The 19875-nt window shown below is 43.1% G+C and overlaps 1 protein-coding gene across 2 annotated transcripts in view; it reads right to left on the reverse strand.

Moving 5' to 3' along the window:
- LOC138804124 (tRNA-uridine aminocarboxypropyltransferase 1-like) overlaps positions 1–19875 on the reverse strand; it is a 132071-nt gene that overhangs the window by 2668 nt on the left and 109528 nt on the right. For both annotated transcript variants that reach the window (XM_069988400.1, XM_069988399.1), the window contains exons 8-9: positions 4683–4836; positions 554–687 (exon numbers count right to left, since the gene is read on the reverse strand). The gene's annotated coding sequence lies outside the window, so the exon portion shown is untranslated. The remainder of the gene's footprint in view (positions 1–553; positions 688–4682; positions 4837–19875) is intronic.

Raw genomic sequence — 19875 nt, forward strand, 5'->3', positions numbered from 1 at the left:
GGGGGGCGCTACCATTTTCCAATTTTTACATTAACATCTGGTATTAGCTGTCTGCTGTTTGCTCTACTGCGTCACATTTCATTCCTCGGTGAGAAATCATAAACTTTTGCAATTCTCCAGCCTGAGCCTTTTGCTGGGCTTCCTGGAAGCCAGAATGAAATGACCCATGGATTTCAAAATGCTCATTGCACAAGATTTGGAGGGCCTTGTGCTGGGCCAATCTGTAGGTCTGGAGCTACAACCTTAACCAAGAAATGGGCCCTATCTGTCCTTGAATTTCAAAACTTCCTGGCATATCTATTCCTGTAACTGCTGCAGAATGCAAATCAGCACACGTAAATGTCCAGAGGTCAAAAAAAAAAAAAAAAAAAAAGATAACTAGTTGGCTAGAACTCTCTGGCTATCCTCAATATGGTTTCCTGTAGGACGAGTTTAAATTTTTAATAAGTTGCAGCCCTGGGCCTATACAAAAATAAACCCGTACTGAAGGAGGATGCAGGGAACGGTGATGGTTACCTTGGAAACGAAGAAATGATCTGTCTACTTGTCCTACCTCTTGTCACAAATGTTTCTCCGCTCCCTGCGTGATGGCCGAACACCCTCAGGAAAGAGTTTGAATAGAATCTTGCAACTTTCTTGTAACTATGACACTTGCATCACGTGACCAATGGAAAAGAAGACATTCATCTGGAATCATGATGAAGGGATTGGGGGATAGGGACAAACAGATTAGCCATCAGTTTGAGAGGAACATTAGTGAACATCAATGAATATGGAGATAAGTCACTAAGGACACTGATCAAGCTCACCGCATGGCAATATTCAGAGCGCGTTCTGAGGCAAATATGAGATAACATGTACTTTTCTTTATGAGATACCTACTTAGTCCAAACTAGATAAAAACAATGAGTTTTAAAAGCATGTAACCAGGGGGGAGGATGGGAAGGGATGGGAAGGGGAAACAAAGGAGGAGGCTACAATGCTTGATAAGAAATGTACTCATTATCTTGCCCATGTAATTGTAACCCCTCTGTACAGAATTTTCACAATAAAAAAATAAAAATAAAAATAAATAAAAATAAATAAATAAAAGTACCTATAAGATACTGCTTGGCAGGTCAAAATATTTTCTCGGTATTACTTTGCCATCTTAGCTAATAATTTGCTTCCTGAAGTAACAAACGACGGATGCGATTTGACTTGAATGTTTTATGTTTTACAAACAAAAAAAATGTTTGTAAATAATTGTGATTGGGAGTTTGGTGGCTTAGTAAAGTGTGGGGTGGTAGGGAAATACTTTAAAAAAAATAGTGGGACTGGGATTTAAACTAATGTGGAACTTTTGCAGTCATAGGATTCCAGTCACTATTTTACACTAGTTAGGCAGGTGTTCTACCAATTGAGCCATGACTCAAGTTTTTGCCTATGCCTGCTCTGATGCTGTATTCCTCCTATTTATGCCTACTGTGTAGCTGAGGTTACAGGTGCATAACAGCAAACCTAGTTTATTGACTGAGATGAGGGTCTCAGGTTCAGGGCCTGGGATAGTCTTGAACCACATTTCTCCTGATGTCTGCCTCCTGAGTAACAGATTACCAGGTATGAGCCATCCTTCCTGGCCAGGAAATATGTTTTTGATTGAATTTATACTTCCATTTATTTTTTTCTCCTCTTCTTCCTCCTCCTCCATCTTTTCCTCCTCCTCCTCTTTCTTGCCTTTGAAGAAGTTCTAGTTTAACTTCTCTCCTGTGCACCGTGTATACCATGTTCATGGAATCTGAGATGCCATCCATTAAGATGCACACTAATGTACACATTACTCAAAAATAAAAAAATATATTACCACTTAGAGTTGTAAAGCCATCATTGGATATAAGATTAATTCCCAAATTCAGAGATGTTAAAATATGAAATATGAAATGCTTGGCATTGGATCACAGAAGTTGTTTTTTAAAAAAAATACTGATGAAAAAAAGACTGGACAGCAACTACTCTTCACAGGTATTTGAACAGAGCAGAAAGCACGCTCTCTCGACAAAACATGCTGGAGGGTTCGTGACTTAAGAAGCACTCAGGGCCCCGGCTACACAGCCCCTCTCCTGCACACAGGTCTTCCCTGGCAGCCCACAGAGAGCATCCACGGGCAGTCCACAGCCAGTGTTCACACAACATCACCTCTTTCTCAGAGCCCAGCCTATACAGTCCCTGAGACTGATTCTGGTAAAAATGACCTAATCGATGACTTCTATTTAAAAATGAAAAAGTTCCTCCTAGATTGATTCACTTTCCAGCCTCATGGAGGAAGAAGGCAGGGGAGTGTGACCAGCGAGAGTCTGTGCTTGCGTCACAGGCCTTGGATTGACCCCCTGAGGACAAGTTTCTTTAAGTTTCCCTTGTCCTTCAGAGCTGGCTAAAACAGCCACCCTACCTAGCAGGGATGGTTTCTGTGAGGATCAGATGAGATAATGTTGGTTGCAAAACACTTGCCATATGCCTGGCTCACAGGGAAAGCTAAATAAATACAAGCTGTGGTTACCAGAAGAGTAACCACAGCTTTGTATTCCAGAGGCTGAATTTCACTTGTCCTGGGGGTGGGGTGGAATTTTGGCTCAAGGAAGCTAGATAGAGCTGGATTGCTGGAGAGAGGGAGAAGCACTGGGAATGGACAGGAGCCCAGGTGATCGAATGCTGAAGCTCTAGGTTTCTCATATCTGAGAATTGAAAAGGAGGGGTACTCTACTGATTGAGAGATCTTAATGCCACTCGGTGATAACAAAGACGATAACAAAACGGGACAGGACATCTGAATGTTTTGAGTGAGACCAGAAAGTACTATGAACTTCAGAGCGATGGCTCCTGTCTCTAATAACCTTAGCCTTTGGCCAGCAGAGAGCAGGAAGGGCCAAGAGACTGATATAGAAAACCGGATGTCAATAGTGGCCACATAGGGGCCTTGAGAAGAACAGCTTCTATCAGGGACAAGCCCTCCCCAGTTACTAGGATCCAAGGAATTGCAGGGCGGGGTGTCCACAGATGCAGGGGCAGTCTTGAGTTGTCATGGGAAGGCAGAAGCATGCAGCCCTTCTTTCAGCTCGGTTCTGCTAGAGACAGCCCACATCCACTTAGTTCTTTGACAGTCAAACATCCATTCGTAATGAGTGCTAATGAACGCGGTGTCACTCTAGTCCAAACTTCCATGGGGGCTCTTATGCACTCCACCCTTTATTCCCTAACCCTTGCCTCTAAAACTCTTCCTCCTTTTCACCCTCTCCTATTGGTCCTTAATTCATTGGTCCAAGAGGCTGAACCCAAGGGTATTTTATCTAAGATCCCCAACTGTTACTCTAGGCTGGCTAGCCATTCTTCCCAACTCCCATTTACCACGTTCTTGGGCTTTCTACTTGGCTTTCTGATAAGTGGCCTGGGACTTTTTTCTAAAATGGCATCCTAGATCGACCCAAAGCATTCTGTGGGCTTGTTTCTGGGGGAGGTCTCAACACAAGAGGAGGAAGAGAAAGAACAGACAGAGTACCTTTTCCTCATCCATATCCTTACCCTGGTGGGCTCTAAGCTGTGTTTCTTTGAATGCAGCCCTGAGATAGGGGTCTCAAGGTGGCTGGTTGGTCTTGAGCATCTTCTTTCTCCCCAGTCTGCAATCTTCTCACCACCGACCACTGCCTTCCCCAACCAAAATGAGTCTTCTAGGTCTGCCTCAGTTGTCTCTTCCAGGTGCGACTCCTGCATTCTGACAGGGCCCATATACTTCCTGACTTTCTACAGGGATTGCCTTTGGAAGGACCCTACAAATGGCTCAGACGTTTCCTGTGGGCCTGTACTCCTAAGCTCAAGGCAGCGGACACCTGACTGGATAGCTGCATTGCTGGGAAGTGCCCCTTTCCTGGGCCTGAGATCTGCTTTCCCACAATCACCATTACCTGCTTCTGCCCTTGAAGAAGAAACCGAATGCATCTCTCTCACCTAATAGATTTTCAAATATCTGATGGAAGTTGTTTTATCTTTTGTCATCATCTCGTCTTTAAGTTAAATAGCATCTGTTATTGATGCTCGGTCTACAGTCTTCAAAGTAGTCTGTAGTCACCAGGGATGGTGCTGCTCACCTATCATCTGAGCTACTTGTATCCCAGTTTGAGGCTGACCTGGACCAAAGCATGAAAAAAAGGGGAAAAAAACAAAAGGGCTGGGAGTGTGGCTCAAGTGGTAGAGTACTTGGCAAGCAAGTGTGAGTTCAATTCCTAGTACTACCAGAAAAAAGAAACTCAGAAAAATAAAGCAGTCTGTAGTCTAGTAGTCTATGTGAGTTCCTGATGTCAACCATGTTTTCATTTACCTTAGGAATTCTGTGTGTATCTGGGAAGGAGTATATGAAGGCAGACAAAGTAAGGGAAAGTGGAAACTGAGGAAAAGCATTTCCAAATCCTGGAAATACTCATCTCCAAAGAGTCAAAGCGTTTCTCTAACACTTGGTTTAGGGTAGGAGAGTCCATAGTGTGCTTGGCATAAATGTTGATGAACAAAAGCCAGCAACCAAACAAAACTTTCTCCCATGTTAACAGGAGGGACTCGAGGAACTGTGGGAAGTTGAAAAAGGGAAATCATTGGAAGAAAGCCACATGGGATGGGCTGAGTTGTAGGAAAGAAGAAGAAAAGAATTGACACTATACCTCCAGGTCAAGACGGTAGGACATGGCCATCACAAAGACCATTCATCATCTCTGGAACGGTGTAGTAGACACTCATAGTCTCCAACTCCACTTCCTCATGTGGAAAATAGAGATGGTAAGGTGGCTGGCTTGTCGTGAACATACCCTTCAGCATCTACAACGAATAGAAATTGTTGTATATTACCTGAAGGGTTCTGAGCAGTTCTAAGTTCGGCATGGTTAAGCAAGCCTCACATGCATTGTCTCACTCAGGTCTAACCACAACCCAGAGAGGTGGGTATCATTATTTCCCCCATTTTTCAAGTGAGATAGACAAAATCAACTCGTTCAAAGATTTATAGTGGAGGAGTTGGGCAGAAAACCTGGAAGCCTGTTTCTCTGGAGCCTGTACTCTTTACTCCGTACCATCTTCTCATGGACACTTTGGGTTTGCACTCAGGCTTCATAGGTCCTGGTGACTCAGTTTTGGTCACAAATGTACACGCTTCCCATTGGGGCTCTGCTTTTTATCTGATTCCCTGACACACTGAACAGCCTTCTGTACATCTGAGCTTATTCTTCCTTTCATGTTTTTCCATTTCCCCATTGGTGAGACAGTATAAAGGGAAAAAAGTTAAGTATTTTTTAAACAGTAGTATTTAATCTTTTTTTTGGGGGGGGTCCGGTTGTGGGCCTGAACTCTGGGCCTGGGCACTGTCTCGCAGCTCTTCAGCTCAAGGCTAGCGCTCTACCACTTGAGCCACAGCGCCTTCTGGCTTTTTTCCTTTTGCTTATGTGGTCCTAAGGAATCGAACCCAGGGCCTCAGGCATGCAAGGCAAGCACTCTACCACTGAGCCACCTTCCCAGCCCAGTATTTAATCTTGAGACAACTCTAGGTATAGTTGTCCCTTGTGAACAAGGCTTTGGGGTTTTCCAGACCCATATTCTGGAATCAATCCCAATCAATTCTAGTATTAAAGTTGATAATCCGTACATGACTTTAAAAATTCCTCAGCATTTATACTACAGCAGTTCATTATCTGTGGCTTTTCTTTCTGTGTCCTGGTTACTCAGGGCCAACCATGGCCCCAAATATTAATGGAATTTGCCAAAAATAATCAATTCCTAAGTTTGTCATTTGTCTAGACTTCCTAGTGTATTACAGGTGTTGGTACTATATGTGGTTTCAAGTCTTCACTGGGGTTGTTGGAACTCATGCCCCAATGGCCAGAATGAATATATATATATATATATATATATATATATATATATATATATATACACATATATATGTATATATATATATAGAATATATATTGAATATATATTCATTCATATATATAGCACTAGATTAATCTTAGCCAGAAATAGATAATCCATATCTTTTAGCTAGGCACAGGGGCTCTGAAGGGTTGAAATACTTGACCACTTTTAGCTATTGGTTTGCAGCTTTTGGTAGAGCATTTGCAGATAAACTTGCTACTTTTAATCTCTCTTAACCTGCTAGATTTTTTGTCTTTATTTGGTAACAGGAGGTTTAAACAGATGCATCCATTAAAACCTCCTATGATTAGAAAGTTGATTTCCATCCTTCAGGCCCTTTCGTATCATGTAGAGAACTGCCAAGAATAATATGCTTTTGTTATTCAAGAAAATAGTCTCACGGCCCAGGATGTTGCAAAATATTTGCTATAGGATTTCCTTTCAGTCTTCCATTGTGTTCTGGATGGCCACCATTTTTGGAGCTGACTGCTGCTTTTTACTGGTCTTATTTCTCTTTACAAACAAATCAAAAACTAGGGAACCATTAAGCAAAACCATAGACACTTCTACGTCCTTTTGGTCTATGACTCCCTGAGGCTCACTTGAATAAGGACTGTTCCTCCAATGCCAAACCTCCGTGTCCTTGTAACTGGACTGGATTACACATTAAGGTATAGCCCCCAGTCGCAATGAAGTGACTGTTTCCATCTTTGCTCCTACCTCCTACCACCCCATGTCTACCTTTGTAACCACACTTGTTACTATTGTGCTGGTTATAGATTTACAAGCTCATCTGCTTATAAAGACAGGGAAGTCCAATAGGAAAGGATCCATGTTTCATTTATCTTTGTGTTTCCAGTATATTACACAGCAGTGCCTTGCAGATAATTTATTGTCACTGTACTTGTTAAATGAATGAATGGTCATGATTCAGACTTACTGTTGAAATAAAAGTTCTGTTCTGTACAAAGCACTGATGTGTTCATTTTGGCAACTTATCCTTGGAAAACCCAGATACCATTTGAGCAATGATGCTTGGATATTGTGTGCTGACCACATCCTGGGAATCAATTCTATAGTTTCATTGCTTTAATCATTCTTCTGGGTCGATATCCAGTATGGGAGGGAAACCCCACAGGAGTTATTTAGCCCTTAAAAAATACTTCATCCACTCAACCATATGCACACAAGATCTATTTCCAATATGCTGCAGTCTTCAGGGATTTGGGCAGTTGTTTCCTTTCTGACTAATATTTTTCCTTGGACAGGACTTTTATATTTAAGTTTTCCCCAGCCTTGGTTAAATGTACTTCTTTATATTTTATCATCGCTTGTTCTATCCGTTCATGATGTAAGCTGCTCTGACTCCTTTGGAAAATGAGTTAGGATATGACTAAATAAACAAAAAAAGCAGTTCGATGGCATAGGCAGATGCCTGGGATGGAAACTGAGCAGAGGGGGGTCTACCCCTTCTGCACCCCTTCCATGGGGGCCATGGGGCCCTGCCAGAGTCATGAATAGGTCACAGCAATCTCTACTGCTTTTGCTGCAGTGAGCCGGTGTAGACAGATAGTTGAGGTTCATGCCTTTAAAAACAATGAGTGAAGAGGACTTTTGTCCTCCTTTTTCCAAATCAGTCACTTGGATACCTCACGAAAAAGAACCTGCAGTTAAGCTTCCTTAGAGCTAAGATGCTTCATTAGGATATCCTTACTACTTCTTGATTTAAAAAAAAAAAATCAATGAATAAAGCAGCAGTAGCTCGCATGTATGGTATCAGCAGGGCATTCAGGAGCACCATCAAAAGTCATCTAGATGCTCTTAAGAGTACTGGGTCAGTGAAGAGCAGGGGCTGGTATGTGGCTTATGTGAGCAGTGGAAATGGCCGTGTACTTGACATCCAAATACCTGGATTCCTGGCTAGGGGAATGAGATTTTAAGCATTTTACTTCATCTTTTCCTCAGACTTCATTCTGTGACTTGTTGAAGAGAGCAGAGAGTATGAGGCTGTAGTAAGGATTAAATAAGAGGATGGACATAAAAAAAAAAGTTTTCAGTTGGGTGCCAGTGGCTCACACTTCTAGCTCCTCATGAGCTTGAGATCTGAGGATCACAGATCAAAGCCAGCTCAAGGTAGGAAAGTTGGTGAGACTCTTATCTCCAATTCACTACCAAAAGGCCAGAAGTGGAGCTGTGGCTCAAGAGTTATAGTGCTAGCCTCAAGTGGATAAAGTTCAGAGACAGTGCTCAGGCTCTGAGATCAAGCTCCAGGACTGGCACACGCACGAAGTTTACACTGCCCAACAGTTATCAGAACTATTATTTATTAAACATTAAATAAGCAAAGAATTTCGAGGACCTGCCGACCTACATTAGTAGGTTCTTATGAGCTGTCTAGTTTGAGACAAGACTTGACACCCATGAGTTTCTGTTTTCTAATCCTAATCTAGACAATGGATATGTTAGCATCAGTACTGTAGAACTCCTGAGAAAGTTGGTGGAAATTCAGGGGGAAAACAAAGCAGAGTGGCTGGCATGTGGTATGACCTGCACAAGAGGAAGCTTTCATTTCATTATTTCTATGGCGTAACAAGAGAAATAGCACATCATTGTGCTACAATTTGTGGGCCTGGCAGCAGTTCAGGGAGATAAGGTACATGAGCCAGCCAAATGTAGAATCCAATTAACCGAGGCCTTTTGGAAGATGAGTGATGGGAGATAGGCCTGGAAAGGTACGCAAGCGCTGCTTAGAGGCAGAAGAACACTGTTTTAATCCAAGTTAGTTCTCTGTAGATTGGATAATGGGGTCAGGGCCACAGTTTCATTCTAACACTAGAGTTAACTACATATTGTCTGCTTCCTCAGGGCCTCCTAGAAGGAAGGAAATGTGTTCTTTCCAGCCTTATCATCCTTTACGTAAGTAGTGGCTCTTAACTCCATGAACAGTAGGTGGAATATTAGCTCTTGAGACTTTCTGTGCTATGGTCTCGTACTTCTCAGATCTGAAACCTGGGTGACAGTAATTTTTGAAACACACCTGGAGTCCATACAGGAATCCAGGATGAGAACTACTGCTATAAAGAAAGCATCAACCACCTGTGGGTAGACATGAGTTTAATTGGTGGGATGGATGTGTAGAATGGAATAGTCCAGAAAAATACAGTGGACTGGACTGACTGGGCTCGATGCCCTCATCTATAATATAGGCATGGTTGCACTTTCACGTCTCTTCAAACCCCGAGGGTCTCTGATCTAGCCAAGCAGACCCTGCCCCACACACTGGTCTGAAAAGCCAAGCTGATGGGTGCTCTTCTTCCTTTCCAATACATGTCTACCCTCCCTGTGACAGCCTATCCAGATGGGCAACAGACGAGTGCACAGAGGACATTTGAAAACAGTTTGCCACCCCAACTTCTCTGCAACGTCATGACATCATCATCAATCTGTATTTGTTTGAGCTCTAAAGAAGGAAGCGCACCCGTGTTATTGGAAACACCTTGTGGGAGGAAGCAATGGACTCTTCCTGAAGTCTGGCACTTGAGAGAAGTGCTGCTGGTTATACCCCACCTGTCCCCCAGAGCTGAGAAGACAAGGTTCCATATGTAAACCTGTGAGTGGTTCCTATAGACACAGCACGGATTGAGTTCTGGTTGCTGTTTCAGGCCGAGGTAACTCAAACCACATGCCTGGAGAGGAATCAAGGAAAATGTGGTTCCCCAGTTGGGAAGTGGCACCTTCTCATCTTAGTCACAGACTAAGGATATATAACAGGCATTGGCCAAACCCATAAAGTAATAGCAAATACTAGTCCTTAAAAATCGCTGTGCACAGGCTGGGAATGTGGCTTAGTGGGTAGAGTGCTTGCCTTGCATGCATGAAGCCCTGGGTTCCATTCCTCAGTACCACGTACACAGAAAAAGCTGGAAGTAGCACTATGGCTCAAGTGTTAGCATGCTAACCTTGAGCAAAAGAAGTTCAGGGACAGTGCCCAGGCCCTGAGTTCAAGCCCCATGACTGGGGACGGGGGAAAGGAAAACAAAACCCACTGTGCACTTGAACTAGGTTAACTGGTGGTCCTTAAGAACCATTTGTTCTTTTTCATTCATTCATTTATTTAAGTACTTGTACAAAGGAGTTGCAATTTAACAAAGCAGTTTATGAATCCAATGCATCTTGATCAATGCCTCTTTCCACATTCTCACCTTCCTCCCAACCCACCTTTTCCCTCGCTTTTCTCAATTTTGTAGGATATACCTTGAATTCTTTTTTTGGGGGGGGGGTCTGGTCGTGGGGCCTGAACTCTGGGGCATGGGCAATGTCCCTCAGCTCTTCAGCTCAAGGCTAGCCCTCTACCACTTGAGCCACAGCTCTATTTCAGGATTTTCCTGCCTATGTGGTACTGAGGAATGGAACCCAGGGCCTCATGTGTTCAAGACAAGCACTCTACCACTGAGCCACCTTCTCAGCTCCATAAGAATGATATATTCTTAATAAACCATTGAGGAATGGAAATTAGAAGTCAGTATCCACATGGGGAATTTCATTTGGCATCATGTTTCTCAGGCTAAGCTTAGGCCCAGCAGGTACAGCACAGACAGTTCGTGTACTATGGCACCCAAGCTCTTTTCCTAGATTCATAAGTGAGCCTCAAAGAGACAACAAATATTATAACCAGGGTTCACATTAGTATGATGTTTGTAAGTTTTGAGTAAGGGATCTTAACCAGCAGGCAGCTGATAGCAACCACTCTGAGACAAGGGCATAATGCAAGGGACCGTGTAGAATTCTCTAAAAAAAAAAAAAGCCTCTGGTAATGATACCTCCACCTTCCTAGAGACTTGTCAACATTTTTTATTACGTACTTCCGATTGAGCTTTGGATCCGTATGGTGCTGTGGAAGTTGACTTTCTGAGTAGATTCCCAATAGCTCAACAAATAAAAGCAACAATTGACAAATAGGATTACAATCAAACCAAAAGTCTTCTGCATAGGAAATAGTCACTAGATGACAAGACAGCCAACAGGATGGGAGAAAAATCTTTGCTAGCTACACATCTGTCAAGGGATTAATAGCCAAAATATGTAGGGAGGCTGAAAAACTAAATTCGCTCCCCCCCCAAATCAATCACTCAATTAATAAGTGGGCAAATGAGCTGAACAAGTTTGAAAGAAGAAATACAAATGATCAATAAGAACATGATAAAATGCTTAACCTCCAAAGGGAAGTGAAAATCAAAATGACAGCAAAATTTCACTGCACTCCAGTCAGAATGGCCATCACCAAGAAGACAAATAACAAATGATGGAAAGGATGTGGGGAAAGAAACCCATTGCTGAGGGAAATGCAAACGAGTGTAACCACTATGGAAATCATCATGGAGATTCCTCAAAAAAACTAAAAATAGAATCGCTCTACAATCCGGTGATACAATGCTTGGACTTATATCTGAAAGAGTCTAAGTCAAGAAAGCTACAATAGAGGTATTTGCATACCCATGTTCACTACTGCACTAATCAAGACAGTATGGAAACATCCCAGATCCTTACAACTGATGAATGGATTAAAAATATGTGATTTATATACACCTTGGAGTGTTACTTGGCCCTAAAGAATGAAATTATGTTGTTTGCAGGGAAAGAGATGGAACTGGACCTTGTGAAGTGAAGTAAGGATAAAGGTCTTAAGTTTTCTCTCATAGGTGGGCATTAGGCATAAACAAATACAAAAACAAAATGAAGTATATATGTGTTCTGTATATACATATATACAGCATGTTGGTAATTGTGGGACTCTTCAACCAGCGTAGAGGATGGGGGAGATGAAAAGAAAAATGTTAGAGGATGAATAATACAAGGATACACTGTATTCGTGAAAGCAGATGGCATAACAGAACTCAAGGAAAGCTGTTGTATAATAAGGGGTAAGGGAGACGGGGAAAGGGAAAGCAAACCAAGGGATCGATCTAACTACTGTTCATGTATGTGTAAAATGTCTGTTGAAACTCCTTTGAATAATTAACATACACTTCAACCTCACTAACTGGATGTAAAACAGGTCCTGTCCAAGGTTGTGGGTACTAGCGGGAGGGAAATGGTTGAACTGCGGGGGTGAATCTGATCAAGGTGCACTTGTAGGCACATATGGACATAATAAAATGAAACTCCCTGGCATAATTAGTTGAGGCTAGTAACAAATGTGGAGCAAAAGCTCCTGAAATACTGGTTGGCATGAATAAACACTCATTACAGCTATTAGCACAATGGCTGGCAAACCACACATGCCCAGAGACAGCTGGCTTATTATGACCACCAGGGCTGTTATCTGCTTCGCTGGGGGAAAGATGTCCTCCTAAATCTCGCATTTCCTCCCTCTTGAGCTCCTTCCTGGTATGATTCTGACATTGGTCCCTCAAGGTGTCATCCTGTCCCTGAGGGAGGAGAAAGACGGGCAGTGGATTGACATGAAGAGTAAAGACGTCAGGCTAACAGCCTAGGCCTCGTGTGAGAGCCCTGGCTGGGAGTCATCTGACCTTTCCGTGAACAAGAGAAACCATAACAGCCTTCACTTTCCCTGGACTCTCTCTGAGTCATTCTAAGTCATACCTCCTTGGGTTCCAGCCCATAGAGAAAGATGTTTCTTTGTAAACTAAGGATGCATGGCCAGGGTCACGAGCTGTGTGCTCAGACCAGAGTGCTCCAATGGGGTTGCCTGGCCCAGAGGAGGTGAGGAGACGGGTATATCCAGGGGCCTTTAAGTCTCTCTGGCCATCACTGAAGAGGCTAAGTGTCCATCTCCAAGACAAATGTCTTCGGAGGTCAGAAGGGGAGGCAGCTAAAGGGTCTCGAGTTGCCGCTACGCATGACTGCTTTTCTCTAAAATTAGTCGATCCTTATTACTACAGACAGATGACCTCAAAGCCCCTTTCAGTTATTATCAAACTATTATCAGACGGCCTGCCATGTATCAGGCAGAGTGCTAAGCAATATCCTCCAAGATCGTCTCATGAAATCCTAAGTATATCTAACGTGTGTAAAGTAGCTGGGTTCAAAGCGTTCAAAGGTTATACAAGGCTTCATGGGGGAAATGACCTTGGGGGTAGAGCTGTCGGTCCCCCACCTGAGTTAAAATTCTATCTCTGTGGCTTTCTCTGATCTTGGAGAACTTGTCTTGCCTTTCCTAGGCCTTTGTTCTTCCATCTATAAAATGGGGTCAGTGGTGGCTTCTTTATGCTTTCTGTGTATGCACTGAATAATCCATGTGGTGGAATGCACCAGGGACACAATGAACTTTCAGTGACCATTGTATTAGTGGAAGTCTAAATATGTCTGCAAGTGCTTTGTAGAAAAAACATCCAAGGTTATAGCATATTTGGAATTTAGTATTCAAGTTTTCACTTCACAGGTGGTCACAACTAAGCCTGGCTTTCAATATTTAAACCATTAAGTGCTCAGGGTTTCCCAAGACCCGCTGTCCTGAGGATTCACCTGAGTTCTGGAAGGGGATTCTTGAGCACATATGGTACAGTTAATGAGTAGAGTTTTGACTGGGGCTATGTACGCTGCCTCTCCTGCTTACGCATCTAGTGTTACAAAAAGTCTTCTGGGGCCATGATCGCAGTTTGACTGAATCCCAAAGTTAGGGAGAAGAGGAGGGGGAAAAAAAATCACAGCTCTTAGTCATCTTGACTTCTCAAGGTCACTATCTGTGATGCTTTCAGTCAAAAGCTCTTACACCCCTGGGGAGGACATGTACTGTCCTCAAATTGCTCATCAAGCATCCTTTAACGCCAATGTGTACCAGACACATGGGTCACATGTGTTTGCCAGCCTTCAGCATTTCCATGTAAAATGAACAAAATGGCAGTAACATCCCAAGGAGATGGGTGGTGGCTTTGAGCTATTCAGCACACAGTACCGTGCCAGTATCCTGGCTTCTGTTTTCCCTGCCATCTTCCACCATTGTCATGGGACTTTGTCTCTACTGCTGATTTTTCTTTTTCTTTTTTTTTGTCAGTCATTGGGCTTGAACTCTGGGCCTGGGTGCTGTCCCTGAGCTCTTCAGCTCAAGGTGAGCACCCTACCATTTGAGCCACTTCTGGTTTTCTGGTGGTTAACTGAAAGTAAGAGTTTCATGGATTTCAACTGTGATCCTCAGCTCTCAGCCTCCTGAGTAGCTAGGATTACAGGCATGAGCCACCAGTGCCCGGCATCCACTGCTGATTTTTAGTACTCTCTTCCTCCCTTTCCTCCTCTAGACTATGCCACAGATACTCTTTGAGAAGCCAAACAGAAGCTTAAAGGTGGTGAGTGGTGCCAAGAGCAAATGGGATCTACCCCGTACACATCTCTCATTTTCTCCCCATGGTTACTTTATTTTGAACTCTCTTATGTCACTTAGGGATTTGGTTTATTTTATAAGCATTCTATTGTGATTCAGAGACTGTTGGTTTTTTGTTTTATTTTTTTCCATGATGTGTCCCCAGCTAGAACATACTCCTTGTGGTCAGGGGGCATGTCTCTTCATTCTTTCATACTTCTGAGTTCTTGTAATGGTGTCCTCAAAACAAGTTGAAAAAAAAAAACTCCCTAAAACAGGCCCAAAGAATATTTAAGACCTGTCTGGCTGAAGTGCTACCAAGAGAATGTAGCTGGACTACAGGAAAAGTTGGGAGATCCATTATTCAGAGTTGGCCTGGAATCAGATAAGGTTTGGGTCAGGCCCTCGTCTACCTCCACTTAGCTCACAGATGCTCCTCCTAGCTCTTTATCCACAAGACCATAGGTTCCATTTTGCACACTCTTCCTCCTACCTGGAATGATCCTCTTCCCAGTTCACATTTGCCCAATGTAGGGCATCACTCTTGAAAGCAGTAACTACTTTCTCTCGGAGTGTCTCATCTCCCTCAGTAGGTAAACCCCTGCCTTTCTAATATTAGGGAATGGATCAGGGAGCCCGATACATTTGCTATGGTATAACCAGTGTCAGCACCAGCCTCCCTTCCTAGAGGGTAGGCACCATGACCCTTTTATAATTTAACCTTGGAAGTGACACCTTATCATTTTTTTTGTCATATTCTATTAGAAGCAATGCTCTAGATTCAGACCACATGCGAGTTGATGTGTGTTGCCCGGAGATGGAAATTACTGTTTGCTTACCATAGTCTCTGATTGTCCTCATTTAGAATCAGTAAGGACAAGATAATTTGGTTTGTATTTCATGGGGGGTTAATGCTGATTAGCAGTCATAAAAGGTTAAGGTTTACTTGGAGAAGGTGCTCTTGCTTTTGGACATTGTAGAAATACAAATGGATGGGAATCTGCTATGATAAAGTGTGACTTCCTACTTGCGTGCTGGCTTAGAAACTCTCTCCCAGAAAGGGAGAGTCAGTCCTAAAGTGATGGAAACATTTGAGAGAGCAAAGGCAACATTTCAAGGACTTTTGTGCTCTCCTATAACTCAGAGATCTGGGAGAAGAATTTTGAACAAACTGTCCTTTGTTTCCAGCTATCATTAACTTCCTCCCATGCCCCAGTACTCATCAACTCCCCCACCAGCCTCTCCTGAAAGTCAAGAGAAGTGATCATTGAGACATTGGGTGGTTCTCCCAAGACAGGATTCCCATTGTAGTAAAGGACTTAGAAATCCTCCATTAGGCTACATTGAGTAGCTTGCAAAGAACAGACCTTTATTTCCCACAGTTATGGAACAAGGTACTAGAAGACTCAGTGCCTGGTGAGGACCTGCTTTCTTGTACATACACAGAGACTTCTCACTGTGCCTCACATGGTGGAAAGGAATAGCTAGCTCTTTAGGGTCTCTTTTTACAATGGTACCCCCCCCCAATCCTACCACAAAGGTCCCTAATGCTATCATTCTTAGGAACTGAGATTTCAACATATGAATTCTGGGGATACACAGATCCCCTAGTGAACATGTGTTGACTAGGAACAAAAGAATGTTGCCAAGAAGGGTCAACACGAAATAGGATCCCTTCAGACAAGAGAGACCTTGAGGGAGGGGGAGGGAAGGAAGCACTATTGATTCGATGGCAAAGGAACTGTGAGTATACATCTTTATCCTCTGACAATACTGTTGCTCCCCAGTTGTTATCAGAGCTGAATCTGGTTGGGATGAAATTGTGTGCATTGCAGCATGTGGGAGAGGACTGTAAAAGAACATCAAAGAGGGAATTCAGAAGAGAAAACTGCATTTCCCCCATTTGCCTGCCAACGGATACATTGGCCCCATCCAAAGCCCACGGATTTGACTTCGGAAGAGAGCCGGTGGATGGGAACGGGTATTCCAGCTTTGGTGATGAGCTGGTAGCCTGCAGGTTTTGAGAAGAAATGAAGTAAGACCAAATTCACAGTTCACTTCACAAATTGTGGAAGATAGGCAAGATCAAAGAGAAATCATCTGGCAGGGATGCCTCCTTGTTTTTGAACTTGAAATATTCCTTAAAAAGAAAAAAAAACCCACCAAGGGATTGGAATGTAGAACTTGAATGCTGTTTCTACCACAGAGCAAGCTGATGGTTCTTTCTTGATGTAGAACATACCAAACACCTAGATTCTTCAGAAGCCCTGGATTTCACTGAGACCTTGTGCCCTTCAATCTCCGTACTACAACCCCTGAGGTTCGTAAGGATCAAAGTGTAGTGTGGGCAACGTGTGAGGAATTCTGGCAACTCTTTTTAGCTCTGTTTCTGTTTATGCTGAAATTCCAGGCAAATGATCTAACCACTTGCCCATTTAAGTGGTTTCTCACTCTGGAAAAGGAGAAAAATAACATCTGCCCTGCTCACCTCACAGAGTTACCAGGGGACAAGAAATAGGTGATGTCATAGGTAATAGCTTCTTCATAAAACCATCTATGAGGGATGCTTTTTGCTGTGGTCTTCACCTGTTTCTTAGCTCACCTATTTGTTTGTCCAAACATTTATTCATGTCACCTTACTTGCTTGGCTATCTACCCTGTAACTTTGCTTTTTTTTTTTTGCGGGGGGAGGACCTGAACTCTGGTCCTGGGCGCTGTTCCTGAGCTTTTCAGCTCAAGGCTAGTGCTCTACCACTTGAGCCACAGCGCCACTTCCAGTTTTCTAGTGGTTCATTGGAGATAAGAGTCTCATGGACTTTCCTGCCTGGGCTGGCAACTGCGATCCTCAGATATCAGCCTCCTGAGTAGCTAGGACTACAGGCGTGAGCCACCGGTGCTGGGCTTACAGTTGTTTTTATTCCTTCATTTCTTCAATTCACCCTTACTTTCTTGTTCTTAATCTTCCTTGACCCATTTAGCCTTTCGTCATTTTTACTCTTCAATTGCTTTTGCATCTGGCCTGATTTCCTGGTCAGTTTTTGCCTTCAATGCCCTTACTCAGTCTCGTTTTGAATGTGGTATCCCATCCTCAACTGGCTAGAGGTTGGTCTTTGTACTAGGAAGCATTGAAGAGCTCTGTCCCCAGCATCTCCATGATGTGTGATACGCTGGTTTCCTCATCTAGGAAAGGAGTATATTCACTGACAGGCAAGGATCAGTGACTTGATAATCCCCATTTTGCTGCGAGAAAGACCTATCTTAACTATATTTGCTAAAAAAGCAAGTTCAGTAAATAAAAATGGTTAATGGCTCTAGAATGTTTATCCTCAGAACTATTTAATTCATAGTATTTTTTATAATTAAAAGCTATTGTAACTCTATAAATTATATATATATAGAGAGGGGGGGAAGGTATGAGTTTAACTAAAAATTAGATTTTTTTTTATTATGTCATGTCACTTCTTAAAAGAAAAACATGATTTCTGAAGAAAAGCACTCCACAGATGTTTTTATTTCTTGCTAAGGAATATAAGAAGGGTCTAGGGACAATATTGGATCTCCATGGATAAGATGTAACATTAAAACTATGACTTAATCATAATTTGAATTGGGTGTCTGGGGTTTATAAACCATGATCTACCAACTACTTATAGTCTCTAGGTGGAATTTCTTAGCTTTCCCTAGGTGATAACTGTACAACAGAGAAATCCCTGAAGCCAGAGCTGGGATTCCAGCCTTGACTGAACTTTATTAGCTATAACATGGGACTCGCCAGGCTGTTTTAAGGGTGAAATAAAATGATGTTCACAAGGCACCCACAGACATACATGTAACTATTACTGTTTCATTGGGAATCTCATGATTCCCTAGGTCACTCCTGCCAAAGCGATCTCTTCTTAGCTCACTAAAAATAAGACAGACTTTAAACATCAGGCCTATGAAAGCAAAGATTCATTGAGATCCAGTGATTCCCATGGCTTCTTCACATCCATAGTCGGAATGTCCCTTTCTCACTAGGAGTCACTCAACTGCCATTGGGTCAAAAAGTGTAAAGGAGCAGAAAGAACAGTGGCAGAGTGTTGACAGTGGTTTTCTCCAAGGCCCCCAGTTCCAAACCTGTGTGATTATTCTGTTTCCTGTATTTAGTCCTCATCTTGGTTCTGTCATTAACCATGGGATGACCCTAAATCATCCCTTCCCCCACACCGTCTTGACCCAGACTCACCAAACAAGGGAGAAGGAAGTGCTAAAGTTACTAATTCAGTGTTCTTCATCGTCTTTCTCTTAGATCACCTCTAGCTGGGTCAGCTGAAAAGCCTGGGTTTTTTTGTTGTTGTTGTTTTGTTTTGTTTTTAAATGTCAAGAAAGAAGATTCAGGCCTATAATAGCTTTCCGTCTAGCCAAGCAAACATTTGGGGTGACTGTTCATAGTATGTCCTTCTTCAACCTCTGAAGCATTACCTATGTCATTTTTCATGAATCAAAATTCTATGTTGCCTTGTCACTTTGGGGTGACTTACCCCCTTTATGATCAAGGAGGTAGAAGTTGGGAGAGATCAAAGTAGGCTAAATCTCCTCCTCTGTCACTTCCAAGTCATGTCATCTGCAGAAAGTGAGTTAAACTTTCGGAGACTTATGTCTAAAATTAACCAAACAAGAGGCAATTGCTATGAGAATGAAATGGGACCAGACCAAGGCAACAGTATGAGACCCACTGGGCTTTCTTGGGACCTTTCTTCCTAAACCTTTGCTGAGTTCCCCGGGTACATGAGAATCTGCTGACTCTCTCACACTGAGGTGGTAGAGAATCATCACCTGGGGGGTGCAGGGTGGGGGCTCAGACTCTCCACATGAGGAAAGAGTTCACTTTCCCACACCACAGAGTGATTTATCGCGGGGGCTGCTCTCCCAAGACTTGGAAAGCTGGCGGCAACCCTGCCAGAGACAGATGGGTGAGCTGGAGTCCAGTTGCTTGTCAACGACGTGCAGTGGACACATTTATAAGGCTTTCCACACTTTCCTGGCATCCTCCTCGATTAGCCACACACCAAAGGCAGTCTACTGGGCGCGAGCGCGCAGGCAGGCACACGCACACACGCACACGCACACACACACACGCCAGGAAGGAAGGCTATGTGCACATGTGCTAGCCAGAGACTCCCAACACAGCTTCATCTTTCATTACTCATTTCTATGTGGTTGTGGTCGACGCACCACACTACTTTCCATGCCAAATCCTTTTAATTTTTTGACAGGCATACTGTCCTTCTTTTCCCCTCAGATAACTCACTACACACACACACACACACACACACACACACACACACACACACACACACACACACACACACACACACACACACACACACACACACACACACACACACACACACACACACACACACACACACACACACACACACACACACACACACACACACACACACACACACACACACACACACACACACACACACACACACACACACACGAGTTGTAATACTGTAGACACCGCAGAGAGACTTTTCAACTCTTTTCATAGTCATTTGAAGAAGTTATCAGCGAATAGTTTCGTGTGCCTTAGAAGCATCCAACCTGTTTGAGGGAACCTAGAACTAAAGTATTGGTGAAGC

This window comes from Dipodomys merriami, unplaced genomic scaffold (genome assembly GCF_024711535.1).
Source record: "Dipodomys merriami isolate MVZ:Mamm:240054 unplaced genomic scaffold, mDipMer1.0.p SCAF_357, whole genome shotgun sequence".
NCBI lineage: Eukaryota > Metazoa > Chordata > Mammalia > Rodentia > Heteromyidae > Dipodomys > Dipodomys merriami.